Raw genomic sequence first — 20029 nt, 5'->3', positions numbered from 1 at the left:
TTAATGAATTTAAAATGTTTTTTTAGTTAAAATATAGTAAATTTGCTTATAAAATAGGAAATAAATTTAAAATTTAATATTTAATTTGATTTTTGTTACGATTTAAACTCCAAATTTTACATAATTTTGATTAAAAAAATCCGCATAAAAGAGGCCTTTAATCACTAAAAAATAGCGCTAAATATGTTAAAATATAATAAAATAAGCCTTAAATTTTGATCAAAATTTTATATTTTTTAGGATATTTAATTAACAATGCTTAATATTTAATTAAATCTTATCTAAATTCCTATTCAGGACATTGAAAATCTATATAAATAAGACTTTAAACTTCATTTTTGCTGATAGAAAATAAGCTTAAAATTAAAAATTAAAATAGAAATAAATAAAAGACTAAAATGCTAATAGATAAATAAATTTATTATTTAAATTTCCTAATATTTTAATTAAGAATTTACGTTCAAACTTTGATCCAAATTTCACACTCTTCGTCTTCTCATCAATAGAAATACACGAGAAAGAGTGGCCTAAATATAATATTAAAATGCTATGAAATATATTAAAATTGAATTAAATTCTTTTATATTATAATAAATAATCCTATTCTAAAAATAGGATCAAAATCCTGACTACTCAACAGAAATTAGGCCAAAAATTTAAGGTTAAAGTGGAACTAAATATAACATTAAAATTATATAAACTAAGCCAAAATTTACCTAATTTAACTACTATATATTTATTTATTCTAAAATCTGACCAAAATTCTGTACGAAAAGTGTGTTATAAACCGAAAATAGACTCAAAATTTAAGGTTAAAATAGGATTTAAAGGTTTAAAATAGGCCAACATTTAATTATATGTTTTTGCGCTTTCAATTAAAGATTATACTATAAAAATCTGATGAAAATTTCGTATGAAAAGTGTAATTTTCGGGGTCTTATCAATGGAAAATTAGGCCAAAATTTAAGCTTATATTTGGCCTAAACATAGCATTAAAATTCCAGGAGATAGGCCAAAATTATGTTAAAATTTCATGAAAAATTTGATAAACAACTCTTCTACGCTTCTAGCTACAGTAAAAAAAGGAAAATCAACACATCTTTACTGAAGTTCATGACAAAATTTAACAACGTTCTAAATTAATTGAAGTTTTTAAAATGATCTTCATTGAATAATATTTTATAAATTTCTTGTCATATCTCAGATTCTATCTATAAATTAAGGATGTTCACTTTTGTCTATTGCCTATAGGCAAGGGCAATAAAGTAATTTAAATAAGTTTTTATCCCGAATTTTAAGCAATTATTCTTAATAATAACTCATTAAAGATGCCTTCTTTGTTGACTTGATAAGATAATCTGATGATAAGTTAAATTTTCTCTAGAAAATCATCATTTTTAATGAGAATTTTATTAGTTAACCTACTGGTTTTTTTGGGGGTTTAAGTACTGTACATATTTTATTTTTTTTTAAAGGTTAGCTTCAAAAATACACGTTTTTAAGAGGGAATTTCCCATAAAAATGCTTGGAAATTTATAATTATAAAGTCTAAACGTTAGCCTGTTTTGATGTATAAATTAATGTTAAAAAAAATACTGCAAATGAAGGAAATTGAAGAGAAAAATCACCTACCTTCTACGACAGTAAAAACATGTTAAAATTAAATAAAATGCAAACAAATCTAGCCTAAAACTACCATTAAACAAGCTAGAAGAGGTATAATTTTACGTTATTTCTGACATGCGACAAGGGACAGAAAGGTCATAAGGTCAGCAATTCCTACACCAGAAAAGCCATTATTTGAAATATTCTCTATATCCAACCCCCCCAAAGGTTAGTATGGATGTTAAATACGAACTAATCTACAAGTTTGGGATACTTTTCACCAGCAATAATAATAATTCACAGAGAATTCGATTAATAATCTTTTCAGCATGATTCTGTTGAAGATACGACTCATTGTTGTCAACGACAGCCGCAGGGCGCCATACAGAAATCATGCTCCACCCTTTCCGAGGGGAGGGAGTCTGTAAATAAATAGATATATAGCCACTCCCCTACCTGGAAGATGTAGCCGCAGATAGGTTTATCTTGCTTTAATGAAGAAAGAATATACAAGATGCTGTCTTTTATATAAATCACCAGTTTACTAATTGTATATCCTCTTAATCTATAACCCACTATTTTCAAGAGATTTATATATGTACTGTCACGGATAGGTTTCTTTTAAGGAATTTATACATAGATTTAAATCCTTACACCTGCCCGAAATTTAAGTTTATTGGTATTTGAAGTAAATAATTACCATCAAATTTTTGGAAAATTGATTAATGTTTTCTCGATGATAAGAGAAATTTATTCAATCATCAGATTTTTGGGATGCTAAACGGAAATTTTAATGCTCCTATCAAAATTTATTTTTGGGTAGAGCAAATAATTAAATTCGTGCAATTTTTGGATACAGATTAATTAATTAAATATATAAATAAGTCCATGCAATTATCTATGTTTTTAAGTGTTAAATTTGGCAATTAACAATTGATGTCAGCTGAATTGCCAGTTAGCAAATTGGGCGATTTTATAATTTAATTTACGGTTAAAATTCGATGATGATTCGCCCCCCAAAATTAGCAAAATAATTTATTTCATATTCAAACACATTTTACAATTATAAAATTTTTTTAATGCTAATTAAATTAATTGTAATTATCAATTCTTTGAGTAGCAATTAAACTCTTGTCATTAAATTTACGTACAAACAAACTCTTTGAACAACGGCCAGTGGCTGAAACATTGAAAAATGACTGCAGTTCGTTGTTTGGAGGTTATTTTTGTCTATTTTTCTTACAAATTGGCCGTTGTTTGGAGGTTATTTTGTGTGCATTTTAGTTAAAAAGTGATTGCTATTTACAGGTGGACGTTATTAGAGGTTCATTTATCTATTTTTAAAATCTACTTTACTTGTATATTTACTCTTTTATTTATATATTTGATTATTTTACCNAAATGAAGAAATCTTTGTATTTTTAATTAACAAAGTAAAATTTGATTAATATAGATTACATTTTAAGAAATTTTCGGTGTTAGAAAGGCAAGTAATTTATTATTTATTTATTTATTTTTGTAAGGGAGTTTGTAAAAAACGATCCCAATAAAAAATTGTTTAACATAAACAATTCGCTTTATTACGTGATTAGTAGACGGAATGACCTTCAAACAATCCAAAAGATTGTCTTACATTCTTTAAAGTCATTTGGGATTCTGGATTTCCTCAAGGCCATAGCAAGGGGATCATCAATTAGGCCAATAAATAGTTTAGGAGTAAGACAAATCAAATGCCTACTTGTCACGTCTCGATGTGTTTATGAAGCTGGGTTATTTGTGAGGAGGAAAAAGAAAAATACAACATACACATACGGTTATTTAATTCTTAGATAAATGGACTATTTTGTTATAAACAATAGTATACTGGCACGAAGGCATTGCGTGATTTAAACAATACTTAATGCCTAATTAGAATTAAGATCCTGTTAAGTTCATGATGCCGTTGCGGGTTATTCTGAATAGAAAAATTAATTTATGAATACGAAATGAAGATGTTTTAACATATTTTAATGTGGATAAGCCTGTTTGGATAGTAGGTTAGACCTATATTGTGTATTATCTTATGATTCTAATCACTGATAGTGTAGATTTAAAAAAAATTATATTTTTAAAACTAATTTAAAAATTGTTACTACTTGATATAACAAGAATATTGGCCTAACTTACTACTAGTTTTGAGCATGTTTTTAACATGCTAAACTAGAATTAACCATGCTAATTTGTTGTAGATACTAACGTTTAATATCTGATAAGGCACAGATAATATTATTAATATTTATAACTCATCATTTATCATTTTTTTAAAACGATAAATCTCTCATATAGAATATATAAAATATGCCCTATTTATATAGGGTATAGGAGCCTACATTAGCCTATAAACTACACATTGGCATGTAAACATTAGCTTATAAAATTTAGCCTGTAAACTGCGCTTTATCCTGTATAAACTGTATTAAACATTTACTAATTTTAGAGACATATTTTGTGTCTTTGTTGAAATTTTATGGGTTTATTCCATTAACTTTGAGTTAGATTTTAAAAGTATTGCTTCTTTTAGAAGTTTTTGCTTTTGTTTTTTTTTTAGAAGATTCGAGTTTAAGAAACGAAAACAGCTGCCATTTTTTATGTTTTAGTTCCGAATTTATCCGCACAAGCGCTGAAGAAGGGGGAACACCTGGTATATAAACCATCTATTAAGCTGCCATCACCCACCTGGATGCAGGCATCAATTTAATATGTCTCAGATGGGTGTTGACACTTATTAAAATGAACATACCTCCCGTTTCGACAGCTATTAAAATATAAGACGTGGACATTATTGTGCAACAGATGTTCAACAATTTCCAAAACTTTTACCTATGACAGATCTGACATTAGGATTAACGCCGCTTGTCATTTAAAACTTCAATTTTATAATACACGTTTGTGTAATCCTATCACAGCTGCCATAGGATTCATGTAAATCCTCTTTTCTCTTGAATGACAGTTTTCTAATATGCATAATTTAAGATTCAACTGTGACTTTGGATTGATTCGTATTGCTACTGATAGGATTTGTCTAACAGTCTTTGTACTTTTTTTTTTTTGCTTTCATCTGCGCTTCGAATACAAATCTATAAATAACCTATTTTTTTATGTATTTTTCTGACTCTCCTTTAAAGAAAATGTTAATTTTATTGAGGTAAGATGCTCTGGTTGATGCCCTTCAGGCTTTGAACTTATTAAAGAATTTCTATAATTAGAATTGCCTTGTAAGAAAGTAAAAATCTTTTAAAATGTAATTTTGATTTCTTACGTTGAAATTTTAAGTGAAAAGTTTGAAGTTTATGTGAGGAGGGTTTAAGTTTCTGTAGTATTTACGCGACATTTGATGACATAATTCCTTTCTGAGACAGGTTTACGAGCTTGTCACATGGTTCTGTTGAGGGCCTCTGGGGTCTTGCACAGGTTATTTCGTGAAGATTTTCGGATACAAATCATAGCTTGGAACCATTTTAAATAAGAAAATAGAAGGCCAACATACAGAGGACCATCCAAAATACGAATTAATGCAGCTAGATCTAGAATGGGCCTCACGTCTTTTGTGCTAGGAAAAAAAATCTCTTGCCTTTAAAATTAATTTAGATCAGTTACTAATCACTTAAAACGAAATGATTGTCAAATATTTTGTTACAAAATGTAAAATGGCATAAAGAATTGCGAACATTATAAAAATTATTGGGTACGGCTGTACATATGTACCATTATTGTAAATGATTTGGAAGCTAACAGGTCTAGGATGCCTATAGGCTACATATTACGCTTCTGTCTTAGGCTAACACTATATAAATCATTTTCACAAATAGAGGGCTTAGTAGAGAAAAGTAGCCAGATTGTGGCTATTCAAAAAACAAGGCTCATTTCAACCAATTGTGTACTGGAAAGAATTAATTAAAGGCTGCTAGAAGAGTAGACAAAATGATGGTGATTATATACAAGACATAAATCTCTTTTGGAAGTTGGATGAGCCCGAGGCTAAACGAGATATTCTAGGAGTCGAGAACAAGCGATTAAGAAAGTGGACAGTGTGAGGTCCCCCATACGAAAGACACAATAACAAAATTATACGTTTGAAGCGAGAACTGAATTAAAATTGGTGTCAATCTGATAATGAAGTAGCTTTTAAAAGAGTTTTATTGCCTTAGGTTTTCGTGTCATTGTGTAAACAATTTTTGATTTATGGAACTATAATGGCATCAGGGGTGAGTTAGAAAACAATTTTCTTCAATGGTTCGACCTACCTTTCATTTAATTTTATCTTCTTCCTATATTGATTTCCTCTATTATTTTTCGATTGTTATTAATATTTATTCTGCTTCAGCCATTCTGCAAGCCAATTTCTTTCTCTTCGAGGAAATTTTTATTGCAAAAACACGTTTTAGAGCAAAAAAATGAAAGGATCTTTATCGATGTAAATCCTCTCTTTATGATTAAATCGAAGGATTTTGATCAAAAATTAAATTAAGTATGAAATTTCGGTTGAAGAATTAAGTTGCAAACTTAAATCCTTAATCATTTCTAGCAGATCCTTAATCATTTTAAAAGAATTAAATAAAAATCTTCTATTGAGGAGTAAAATTGCAGAATTTTGTTGAGAAATTACAGATTTTTTTTGGTCAAAAATCATGAAAAAGATCACAGTTTAAGGATTAAATAACGAATTATTATCCAAGTAATAATTACTCTTAAAAATTCAACTTCATTCAGTAAAACTTCTATCCAATATAAGCTTTTAAAGCTAATTTTCTTAGGGAGCCACTAGTTATAACTAAGCATAAAATATTAATCCAATCTTTTCAAACCTCTAAGATTGTAATTTTCGATAAGAAAAAAATTTTTTCTTCTATATTTTAATTTTTTTTTAATCGAACGAAGATTTTAATTATGTAAGCGATAGCAAGAGCAAATGTTGAATGGAAGGGAGATCATCAGAAAGCATAAAATTTGCGTGCAAAATTCAGCAGTCTCAAAGGGAATGAGAACTGTCAAAACTAACATGCGGTTATTATATATAACACAAAGCTATATTAAAGCTAATCCAGGACGAACTGAAAGGAAGGTCGGAACCACCTACCATCATACATAGAGGGTCCTTACCCCAGGGTCGATCAGCTCTGTTAGAGAAGGGCGGATAATATCAAGACTGCAGGCAATAGCTTATTAGCATTCATATAGGTCTAGTTTTAGAGGCAACTCCTTGTGTTAATTATCAGTCAGGAAGACTGGTTGGTTACTGGCAGGTCACGCACCTATTTGGCCTCGAGCTTTTACAAAAAGACTGCTGTTAAGGAAAAAAAAAGAAAAAATGAGATACATTTCTATATATTTGAGGGGAAATTTTCAATAATAGCTAAGAAAACTGGTATCTACAAAAATGCATTGTAAGAAATTCATAAATCGTTGATTTCTTGAGGAAGAAGATGATGATGAGGAATAATTTTCTGCAAAGAATTACACTGCATTTAATTTATCTAACAAGGAAAACTGCATTAAAAATCCTCCACCGTTGTTGATTTTTAATAAGAAACTTGAAAATTCCTTGAAGGAACAATGCTACTCCTTAAAAGAAATATCCTTATAATTTATTTAAATTCCTACAATTGTAATTTTTTAATAAGAAAGTCGAAAAATTCCTTGAAAGAACAACGCTATTCCTTAAAAGGAATATCCCACCTTCCTTATAACTTATTTAACTTCTTACAATTATAATTTTTAAGCAAGAAAATGAAGCAGTTTCTTCGAATGTTTATGAAAATGAGTAATTCAAATTCTCTCCAATCATTGATCTATCAACTCGTGATAATATCTCATTCGGTAGCCAATTGCCTATTTTGGTACACATATCGTGATTAATGGAAGCTCGTTGTCTTCACTGTCTATCATGTTGTAGATCTCTCTTTTTGTTTGTCATGTTTAGCTATCGATAAATTCTATAATTCAGATTTCTAGATCGTAAAGTGTCAGAGAAACACATTGCAATGGGAAATAAAATTGCCGAAGCAATAAAACATTGCTAATTTACGGTTATTTTCGAGTTTATAGATTGGTAGATTCAAAAAATTCTCTTATGAAATTTGGAACGATTTGGAAATTCAACAGCTCTTCTGTCATCCGAGTACCATAGACAACCAAGCGTTACTCGTGTCTGGTTATTATGAATGCCAAGATCGTTTGTCTATGTCTGGCTACTGGAAACTCGCCTCATTTGTTCCAGGTCAAAGCATGGAAACGGAATATAAATAGACGATCCTATAAATTTTAACATATCTCAATAACTCAACATTTCGAATATAATTAAAACTATTGAATGATCACGCTTTATACCATTTGAATATGTAATTCCATCCATAGAACTATCCACACCCCTCTTACGAGTATAAACTTTTTCTTTTAGATTACTAGAAACTGGACAAGTTTCTTATTTAATAATAATTATATATCTGCATCATAGGTTATAGTTATTTAAGCTAAGAATTGATGTTCTCTTTTATTAGTTTACATGTAGTTCATTTGCAAAATATTTGTAAAAAAAAGAAACAAATTATGATAATGACTTATAGAGAAAGATATACAGAATAGTTATAGATTTATGTCTATAACTGTGTGAATTTTTAGATAGCATATTAAAACAGTGTCAAATGAACTGCCAGATTATATCAGGCTAGAATATTATGACTACTGTTAATAATTAAATACTAAATAATTTTCCTACAGGTTTGCACTTAAACCACATTTCTTGATAAATTTAGAATACCTAAGTTAATAATTAATATTTAATTTAAAATTTCTAAATTATTTATAATTAATAAATTTATCAAGAGATGGTGGTATGACACCTACCGTTAAGCAAAATTACTTGTATTCAATTATCAATAGTAGCCATATGCTAGCCTGATATAATCCAGCATTGCAATTGGCATTTATCAAATAATTTGTATTTGCTTATTTAAACAATTAGAAAAGTCATTTCATTTAATAAATTTGCCTTTTTTCTTTTATTTTCAAAATAATATATAGTAAAAATGGACACATACCAGTTATAAAATGTTGGGAACATTTCAACAAACTATTCAATAATTTTAATGTTTTGTTGGTTATAGCAGTTCATGAAATTATATAAATTTTATCTATAAAAAAATTNTAAACTTTTTCTTTTAGATTACTAATAAAAATGCTTATTTTTTTTTAAAAAAAAAGAAAATAAACTATTTTCTCATTAAATTTAGTTAATTCTGGAGGCAAGACGCCTTTACAAATTGTAGTATTTTATGGCTAACACAGCGGAGTGCATCACCTTTTTTTTTTCTTTAAAAAATAAGGAATTATGGAGTACTAAAGGAGCACTCGACTTCTTTGCTGTAGGCAATACAATCATCAGGGTTCTCGACGGGACGTCTACAAACAATAAGTCCCTTCAGATGCAATAATTGTACAACAACGTGGACCATTAAGAGGCGTGGATTGTCCAAGGTCGAAAAACCCCACCAACCGTATGTGATGTACTGACAGGTTCCTTATTGTTTGGGGAAAATAGGCAAGGTGACAGCCTCCGACAACGCTTGGCCCAATCTAAAATGGCAGCGAGAGTCTAATAGCCCTGTTAGGAAAGTCGAGTAATATTTCATCCCTGGATCCTGTCAGGTGTACCATCCCCGGCCAGAGGCATTTGCTGGGACATCGCCTTCAACCGACATACATTTTTTGGCTGTTTTATAACCAAACCCCAAAAAATACATCCATTAAATATGGTAAGTTCCTTCTTCCTTTACGTTTTCACGCTTACCAACTCGTATCAGAGCCTACTTCCAAATGATAAAAATCGTATGTAAATCGAATTATCTGTCAAAATTTTAAATATTATTCCATCTTTATCTTCTCTATTTTTACTTTTCTACTTAAATTCTTTAATATTTTTTACCATTTAAGAAGAATATAACTGAATTTTCTACTGTGTATACCTTAACTCTAACGCTTATATACTGTATATATATATGTAACTTTACATAATTCTATGTAAATTATATATGATTATTTTAAGAAAAAATTAATCTTGAATTAATTAAATATAATCCAAAGTATAATTTAAGTAAATTTTAATTCAAATTATTCTAAAATAATTCGAGATAATTCAATGTTTACTTCGTGTAGTAAACTTCATTCTAGTCTATGTGACAAAGAATGTAAGGCCTTCTATTGTGTTTTGTCTTGGTATTAAGGTTTATTGCTTTTAAATAATTAATTATTTATAAATTTAATTTAAAGAATAATTAAAAATTCGTTTCGGATTTACTTCCCATTTATCCAAATCTAATTAATTTGAACGACATTATCTATAGGCCTATTATTATTATTATTAGACTATTCATAGCATCATACACTTATATATATATATACACTTTATATATTCTATAATATATATAAATTCACTAATTTTATTAATTAAATCTTTATAAATTTACCAAAATATAGGCCTATAATAAAACCGAGAGAAAGTTGTAACCTCGTTATGTGACTTGTTTATCTAATTGTGACTTTCAATATATAAGTTTGGGAATTAATTTTAAAAATATTAAAAGAAATTCTTTTTAAACTTTCTAAAAATTTACTAAATTTATTATTATAAGTTTCATATAATTATAAAATTAAATAAAATAAACATTAATAATATAATATTATAGATTCGAAGATTCGATCAAACTAAAGGACAATTTCAGATTTAATTTAAAAAATAATAATTATAAAATTATTATTTTATTCATTTAATTTACATTTTTTAATAAAATTTTAAGAAAATAATTTACTTTATTTCCGTTTTCTGCTCATTAAAACTATATACAATTAGCGAGTTAAGTTACAATATAAATTAGGAACGTCATTTATATTAATATTAGACTTGGAATTATTTTATTTAATTTTTAATTATTTTCTAAACATAATTTTGAGTTTTTAACCCTTCTTTATTTTCTATAGTTCTTATATTTTTGGTAACTTTTACCTTTAAATATAAGGTAAATATAGGAAGGATGCCGCGATGGAAAAACAGCTATTTTTAATACAAAATATCCGTTTTAAATTCTAAAAAATAAAAGAAAATAATAAATATTTAAACCAAATTTACATTATTTAATTAATTTAAATTAATATTAAGGCGATTTTATAGAAAGCTGTATATAATTTTGCTATGTTACACTCGGTATAAGAGAGAAATTCACTTACATAAACGGTTAATTTAGTATATTTTATACTTTCTAAATAGGCCTATATAGAAAAAATATTTTAATTTATCTTACTGATTTAAAAATAATAAAATTTATAAAGTTTAAATGATCTTTTCTTTCATAAAATCATGATTTACTTGTCTTCAACTGGCTAGTGAGTTGCCGACTTTACCGTAAGATAAACACGGCCCATGTTAATTTAAGGAAGAGAAAAAACATATTTTATAATAAAATTAAATATTATATAATAATTATACACTTTATTAATATAATTATGATATTTAGAACATATATTATTTGTTAAAATCACTCGTTAAATGGTCACGAAAGTTTTATTTTTTCACGAAATTTTCTGTTAGAAACAAGCTACTTTGTAAATATTTCGAACATTTTATTGTAATTAATTAGATTATCTTGTTAAATTTCGTGATTATAACGCTCAAAATATAACTTTTATATCTCTCTCTTCATTTAGCATCTCCTCCACATCTCAGCATCTTAGCATCTTTTCTTTATCCAAGAAATTTGTTATTCGTTTGAGCGAAAGTTAAATAATTATGATTAATTTTAATAGTAATTAAAAATTTATTTATCTAATAATTCTTATCCAATAATCTTTATTCTTTCCTCATTAAAAATTTCGTAAATTAACCTACAAAATCCAACTTTATTATCGTTGTACGCGCTTGTAACTAGCTCCTTTATTTAGCAAAACTTAACAAAATTTTAATGAAATTTCAATTTGAAAAAGTCACCCAAATGTTCTAAATCTAATAAATTAAATAAATTCACAAATAAATTAATAATATTATTAAAAATATACAAAATTATCTCATTAATTAACATTGAAAGTTGATCTAAGTTACTATTCAATTCTACATTAAACCATAAAAAAATTTAAATTTTATAAGTTAGGAACTTTTATATACATATAAAAATCAATATTTTATATATTTTTACATATAAAATAATTAAAATATTTATTATAATCTTTATTTTTAAGACCGTATACAGAAAAACATAATTAATTACCTTAAAAATCTCTTAATCTTATTTAATAAATAAAAAATTAAATTTAAGGCTATTTAATAATTAAACTGATAAAATAATTAACTTAATTTCATTTAATATGAAATTATTACAATTAAAATAAGACTAAAATAGAGAATATTATCTTAAAAAAATACCTAATATTTATAATTATATAGTTTTTAGATAGTTTAGGACTTACTTTCAGACACACAGAACATACCTTTAGGCGCACAGACTTATTGTTACTCTACCTATATTTAGCCTGTTAGTTAGAGGTGGTCCTGTCAATCGATAATCTGTAAATTCAAGGCATCGAGATGTTTTAATAAATTCAATTTTATATAAAATAAGTAGAAAAAAAACACTGGAATAGGACTTTTTGTTGGACTTTTATCTGATTATAACTATATAAAAGCTTAAAATATTATATAATTTACAAGATTTATTTATAAAAGATATGATTTTTTAGCCTTCTCTTATACAGGATTTCAATTTATTGTAGTTAAATGTAATTTACTGTTAATTAACCGAAATTATAAATTAATTATTAATAATAAGTGATATTAGAAGCTTATAAATTCCTTATTATTTATAATAAATTTAGTTTAAATTGTGTATATTATATAACTACAGTAATATTACTTTATATTGTACTGTAAATATACAGTAAAGCTGTTATACAGTATATAACTTATTTGTTAAAGATGTAAACTATTATACAGCTTACATCTATAACGAAATTAGCTTATAATTTAGTTTATATTATAAACACACAGTAAAGTTAGTATACTTTATTATACAGTCGAACCTCTAAACAACGACCACTGACGGGAAGATAAAACTGGCCGTTGTTTGGAGGTTATTTTGTTTTATTTTTCTTCACAGAAATGGCCTCCGTCTGTAATTTTAATGCATATATGCCTCATATTCTTAAGTTTACACTATAAATTATTGCTTAAAATAAAGCTTCATTAAGGGGTTTATTATGTAATTCAGATAGCGACCATGTATAATAGTCATGTATAAATATTTTCTGGGAATGATATCAAAACATGTAGAATTACTATGATGTAACATGCATAATAAAGGATGCGATTCATCATTGTTTTCTATACTTTCGAAAAAATATATATTGATACACCCATTTATAAGTTACAAAATAATATTAACGTAGTAGAACTTTGTTTTAAACCTAAAAAACTTTTAAAATATTCGTTTTTTTTAAAGTAAAATAAACAAAAATCCCGCATATTAATTACTAAAATTGATAATCAATTTTCGACTTTTTTGACTAAAAATTCGTGATTTAAATGAAGAAATCTTTGTATTTTTAATTAACAAAGTAAAATTTGATTAATATAGATTACATTTTAAGAAATTTTCGGTGTTAGAAAGGCAAGTAATTTATTATTTATTTATTTATTTTTGTAAGGGAGTTTGTAAAAAACGATCCCAATAAAAAATTGTTTAACATAAACAATTCGCTTTATTACGTGATTAGTAGACGGAATGACCTTCAAACAATCCAAAAGATTGTCTTACATTCTTTAAAGTCATTTGGGATTCTGGATTTCCTCAAGGCCATAGCAAGGGGATCATCAATTAGGCCAATAAATAGTTTAGGAGTAAGACAAATCAAATGCCTACTTGTCACGTCTCGATGTGTTTATGAAGCTGGGTTATTTGTGAGGAGGAAAAAGAAAAATACAACATACACACACGGTTATTTAATTCTTAGATAAATGGACTATTTTGTTATAAACAATAGTATACTGGCACGAAGGCATTGCGTGATTTAAACAATACTTAATGCCTAATTAGAATTAAGATCCTGTTAAGTTCATGATGCCGTTGCGGGTTATTCTGAATAGAAAAATTAATTTATGAATACGAAATGAAGATGTTTTAACATATTTTAATGTGGATAAGCCTGTTTGGATAGTAGGTTAGACCTATATTGTGTATTATCTTATGATTCTAATCACTGATAGTGTAGATTTAAAAAAAAAATATTCTCTTTAATATTTTATTTAATGATAGAATATTCAATTCTTTGAATATCTATTCATAAATATTCTTTAGATCTAGGAAGAAAAAATTTCTAAATACTTTCCTGTTATAAGTTACAACTTACGTAAGTTCTTTTGTGGGTTAGATGCTAATTGCGTGCATATTCTCGAGAAGATAAGGCTAATTTGCATAAATAAAATGAAAATATAGAAATATTATATAATTCTGGGCGTTTAGGCCTCATATATAAACTAATTTTATTAATATATCAAATGATTTTAACTTAGTTTAAAGGCCTACTAAGTTGTAAGTTGGAGATTTTATAAGCATAGTTTAGACCCTGTACAGATAAATTTTCAATATTTTACACATAAATTAACATAGTAGACAACATAGAAATGATAAATTTATACGTATAAGTTAATTTATTTAATTATAGTAAATAAATTCGTTTAAGGCTTTAATTTAAGCGCTCATCATTCAACTTTTTCAAGTGATAGTGAATTTATCTATCTAAAGAGACGTTTATCACAGATAATAATATCAAGAAGTATATCAATTTTCATTCTACATCACACTCGCAATTTACACATAAATTTATTTATAGGCCCGTAAAGTTTGAAGATCGGAAAAATTCTTCAACGATCGTGTAGCAGTAACTTACCTTCTAAACTAGATAAACACTCGGTGTAAAGCGATAAAACGAGTTTAAATCGATAATTTATCAATATTAAAATGAGAAAAGAGGGGAAAAAATAGTGTTATATACGACAAAAAATGTATACAAAAGTAGCAGTTACACGTCTAGGCCTACACACGTAACAACAAATTGGACAACTTATCACACGGATACTATTTAATTATTGGGTTGTAAAGTGATTTATGTACGAACTAAATGATTTTAATTCATCACTCGACTAAACTACACTCGAATTTAAGTAGAGAATCCACCAATCTACTCTATCATTTCTCTTATGTATGTGGATGCGGAAAAGATAAACACAGTAAGAAAAGCAGGTGTTTTTTTAGGGGGTTTTTCTGTTTTCATATGTTAACCCCTAGACAGTTAGGTCCAGAAAGGAACCGTGACTTGACGGTTAACCCTAAACCGGTGTTTAATCACTGGTTCTCTATCAACTTCCATCTGAACGCCCAACATTTCTATCCGGGGCATCTGCCCTCGTAAACACTATTCTTTCCACCTCTGGACTCGAAACCTTCAATTATGTATCATCTATGAACCAGTTCACGAAAGTTAAACTTTGGAGGATATTCTGAAAATGTAGGGTGAATTTTTTTCTTTAATTTATATATATATATACAATACAATTTAATTCCAAAATATGTCTAGTATAACTCACTTTTTACATCTATGTTATCAGCTCTCAAACTAGATTTTTTTAAAAGAAATTTTTAATATAAATATTATTATAATTAAGATTAATATTCTTAATTAATAATTCTTAAGAATTTAACTTAAATAACTTAACATTCGTTACGTTTATCTAACTTATTAACTAATTAAAAACTGCTTTAATATTCTTATTTAAGGTATGATCTTAAAACTAACCTTTCGGGTGACCTTTTCCCTATAAAAACAAGATGTTTTAGGTAAATAAATGTAAAATTATAATAAGAAAGCGCAAAAATTCACCCTTGTTTCAGGATTTATCAGAAATTTTGCGCCTTTTTAAAGAATTTCTTTGACTTTTAAACTTAAGATTCTACTAAATTACCCCACAGGATACCTTAAAAAAATCATTACAACGCTCGAAAAAACTCTGCAGCATCCGGAAAAATCAGAAAAAATGCATCGTCAGAAATGTATTTTTATATAAAAGTTTAAAAAAAAGCAAATATACAATAAAATTTCAAAAGAATTTTATTTTTTGACAAAAAAAGGGCATTTATTGTTAGAACAGAGCAGGTGTCCAAAAAGTCAAAGCAGGGAGAAAGGGGCTGGGGAGAAGGGGGAAGGAAAATCAAATTGACTAGTGTGTTACTATGGTAACAGCTGAACACATCAGACAGTGTTTCAGGTACGTGATAGAATAAAAATATAATATCCTAAACACCCACATATCCCATTAAGCCTTATTGGTATGGTATAATTGTATCATCAGATATTTGACTGTCATCTGCAAAGGGTGTATCTCCCAAAGACACTTCATTATATAGTATTATGTATTAAGATGATTATGCAGCTACTCCATGAATGGATATGGAAATTTCTACTTATATTTTTTTTACCTAAAAATAAAATTTTCTTCACATTTATTTCTAATTTTAACTCTTCAAATAAGTGGATGTAAAACTTATCTTTGTACTGTATATTTAAATGTATATAAAATTTAAAAAATTAATTAATTTTAAGTTTTTATAAATATATTTCTAATGTGTTTTACTTAAATATTTCTCTTGTTTTTGATGAATATTTTCAGTGAAAGTTGAGGAGAAAAAGTTAACTTTGATGAAAAGGATTGAAAAAAAACTGAAGATTTTCGTGATAAATTCGAATGTTTAAATGTAATAAATACACGTTTTAATTGGGAAGATATAAATAAAGGGTTTAAGTTAAGATTTATGTAGATTTAAGTAATAAATGTATTTTTTAAAAAATAGTTTGTAATATTGGCACGAGATGGCAGCATCTGTCGATCGCATTTACTTCCCACACAATCACTAAAACGATTATTTAAATAATTTATCTTTAATAAAATTTAATTTAAATAACATTAAAATATACAAAAACAATTAAAAAATATAAAAAAATTTTTTAAATAAAATAAAATAAAAAAAAAAGGAATTTTTTTTACAAATCTCACCCCTACAAACAAGCTTCCGTATTAAAAAATGACAAAGAAATTAAATTATTATTATTATTTTTTTTTAAAATTAGGAAATTATATTTTATAAGTAAAGAATTTTTGCGCAAGGATATATTCAGTTGGAAAGTCACGTAAAGTGTTTATGATTTGCGTGCCACGTCACAATGTTTAAAAATAACATTCGAGCTTCAACTCTCATTGTCGACAACGCCCCCAGTCAATAATTGAAGAGAAAACTTCAGTCGACAGATGAAGAAAAAAATATATAAAAATTCAAGAAAAAAAAAGGAACCGAATTGCTCGGATCTAGTTATAGAAAAATAGATGAACACTTAAAACGGAAAGGTATAAAGCACCCCTTTTTATAAATAGATTGATTGGTTGGTGTCTTTCCAACTCAATTTCTACAAGACAACTCAATACCAACGTATGACATTTCGTGATATTTCACTCATTGTCACGATATATTTATATACACGTATGTATATATACACTGTATAATGCAATTAAACTGTATTTTAAATCCGTTTACACCCCTCTAAAATGCCCTACATTAATTATTATTTTATAGCAATTTAATTGTTTAATTTACACTTAAACTAAGTGTCATATAAGTATAGCCTATATATACACTGTATAATGCTTCTAACACAATTAAACTGTATTTTAAATCCGTTTACTCTCTCTAAAATGACCGTACTAATTATTATTATTATTATTTTATAACAATTTAATTGATTAATTTACACTTAAAAATTAGAAGTGTTTGGTTCTTTAGTTTGTTAATATGGGAATTTATGTTCTAGTGCGGGACAATCTCTCTTATTTTTCGTTATAGAGTATGGAATTTCGCAGTTAATTTACTATTTTAAACTCAATTTTCTTTAAAATAATCAAAATTAATTGTATTTAAGTTGTTTTAATTGTTTTATACGACGTAAATGATTTATTATTTATTTTAATGGTGTTGTCTGTCTATCACGCTCTATTCTTAAAGGCCTTTTCGTTAAGTAAAAAATAAAAATGTAGTTGTGTTATATTATTTATTTATAATTAAATAAAAATTGTTTCGTATTTATGCTTTAAAAACCACATACAATACGTTTTTAACAAAATAAGCAAGGTTTAAGAAGTAAAGTGACGTGAACGTGTCGCGTAGCGTGGCATAGTCTTTCGACGCGCCGCATATGAAATCCGTGAAATCACACTTTAAAAAAGAGTCAAATATTAAATAATANAAATATTTTTTTTCGCTGAATAAAAGCTGAATTAGCATTAAATAATTATTCACTACTATAAATAGATTAATACTGTACAAGCTTTAAGGAATACATCCTGACAGATACCGTGGCGCCATCTGTTAACGTTCAGAGTAAATATTAAAAATATTACAGTTCCATTAATTATCAAACATAATTAACATTATTAAATTAATTGTATTTAATGTAGTTGTGTACTTCAATTAAAAGAAGTTAAATACATTTTAAAATATACTAAATTTTTAAAATAAATTATTAAAATAAAAAATATATACGGTATTTAATCACAGAAAATTGTATATAAACATTTTATATTTTAATAAAAACTATATGCAAAAATTAGTAAATTATCTTTAAAATGTAATTTTATAAATAAGAATTGTAATAAAAATAAAACTCCAAAACACATACTCAAATCTTCAACTTATATAAATATTTTTCTTTTTTATGAATTATTTCTTTATTCTTATTATTAAAAAAACAGGTGTCAAGCATTAATTTTGTATGTTTGTTACTCTATAATTAAAATTTTCTCGTTATTATTATGCTATTAAATTAGCTGAGTGGCGATGTGGAAGCGTATCGTGCTTCCACTAGAAAGGTCCTGATTCAGATCTCTTAGGGAAGGACTGACTCATCACTGTCTTTGAGTAATTAAAACAAGGAAAAACAATAAAAAGTTTCTTTTTTTCAGTTTAAAAAAGAATAAAATAACATTAAATCAACAAAATGGCAAAAGTCAAACTCCTGTTTAATTATTACTGTATCTCACAATTTAATAAATAAATATGATATATTCCTCTTTTTTCTTTCATATTCATATACATATAGAACTGAGAATAGAAATTTGTTGTTTTTAAATATAAAAATACATTAGATAGATTTCAAAGTAATTAATTTTTCTCAATCTTGCAATTTGGAAACTGAGTGACTGTGCTATTGATGTATTCCACACTTTCTTCAATAGAAATGGCTTTAAAAGTTGATGACAATCCTAATTTCAGTGGTTTATTTTTTCCTTTAAAAGTGGTCCTAATAATAAAATAATTAATTTTATAGTGAAAAGTTTATTAAAATATTATACTACAACATGTAATTAATATGTACAGATAAATACATTCATAAAGTTTAGTAAAATATATTAAAGAAATATAAAATTATTAAATTTTTGCTAGTAAATTTTAATATAGTATTTCACGCTAAATTATTCAAAATGTTATAGTTAAGAAAAATATGTCACAAATAATATCAAATGGAAGTAGGCGAATATCACTTTTCTCGAATATTGGAATATTTGTATTATTTAGTTAAATAATATACATATATATAACTATAATAGACCTCCCGATAATACACTCGGTTCTTTTTTGAACGCGCTATTTCATTTTTCTGTAAGAAATCTGCTTCTACTCAAACATTTCATGTCAGCGAGCCAATCATCCAATGTCACAAAATACAGGGTTACTGCTTAAAGTTGTAACAGGCAATATGGTAAGGTAGGGTGCAGTGAAGTAGGCGTGCAGAGCTGTAAGGTGGAATAAATAATAAAGAAATTCAAATGACAATAGTAAAGGGAAAAATACCTTTATTTGATATCTAAACAAATAAAAGTAAAGAGTGGCCAATCTCATTCTCTCGACTCGTACTCCTCTTGTTTTTATGTCTGGAGTACAGCGAAACAAACGATTTATGCTACGCCACAATGACGTGGACGGTTTTCGGCAAAGAATAATCCATGCTTCTACAGAATTGACTCCAGAAGTTTTAAGCATTGATTTCACTTGTATGCTATCAGCACTGATGAAGATTACTATGGAAACAATCCCACAAGGCATTGTTCTGGCTTGCAAGGAAAATTCCCACCTATCGAATATTTGCCACTGCCGCTTAGATTCACTGCTTTCGATAGCCAATAAAGCAATAGAACGTATCTGACGCCAGAACAATAGAATCAATCCGGTGCTCGAAAGTCCGATGGTGCATCTAATTGGTCGATGTGTTAGCTTTTCCAATTGGCTTCTTTTGCATAACCACC

The sequence above is a fragment of the Centruroides sculpturatus genome, unplaced genomic scaffold (genome assembly GCF_000671375.1).
Source record: "Centruroides sculpturatus isolate CEXI.00-Female unplaced genomic scaffold, Cexi_2.0 scaffold154, whole genome shotgun sequence".
Classification (NCBI taxonomy): domain Eukaryota; kingdom Metazoa; phylum Arthropoda; class Arachnida; order Scorpiones; family Buthidae; genus Centruroides; species Centruroides sculpturatus.
This window is presented reverse-complemented; position numbering follows the sequence as displayed.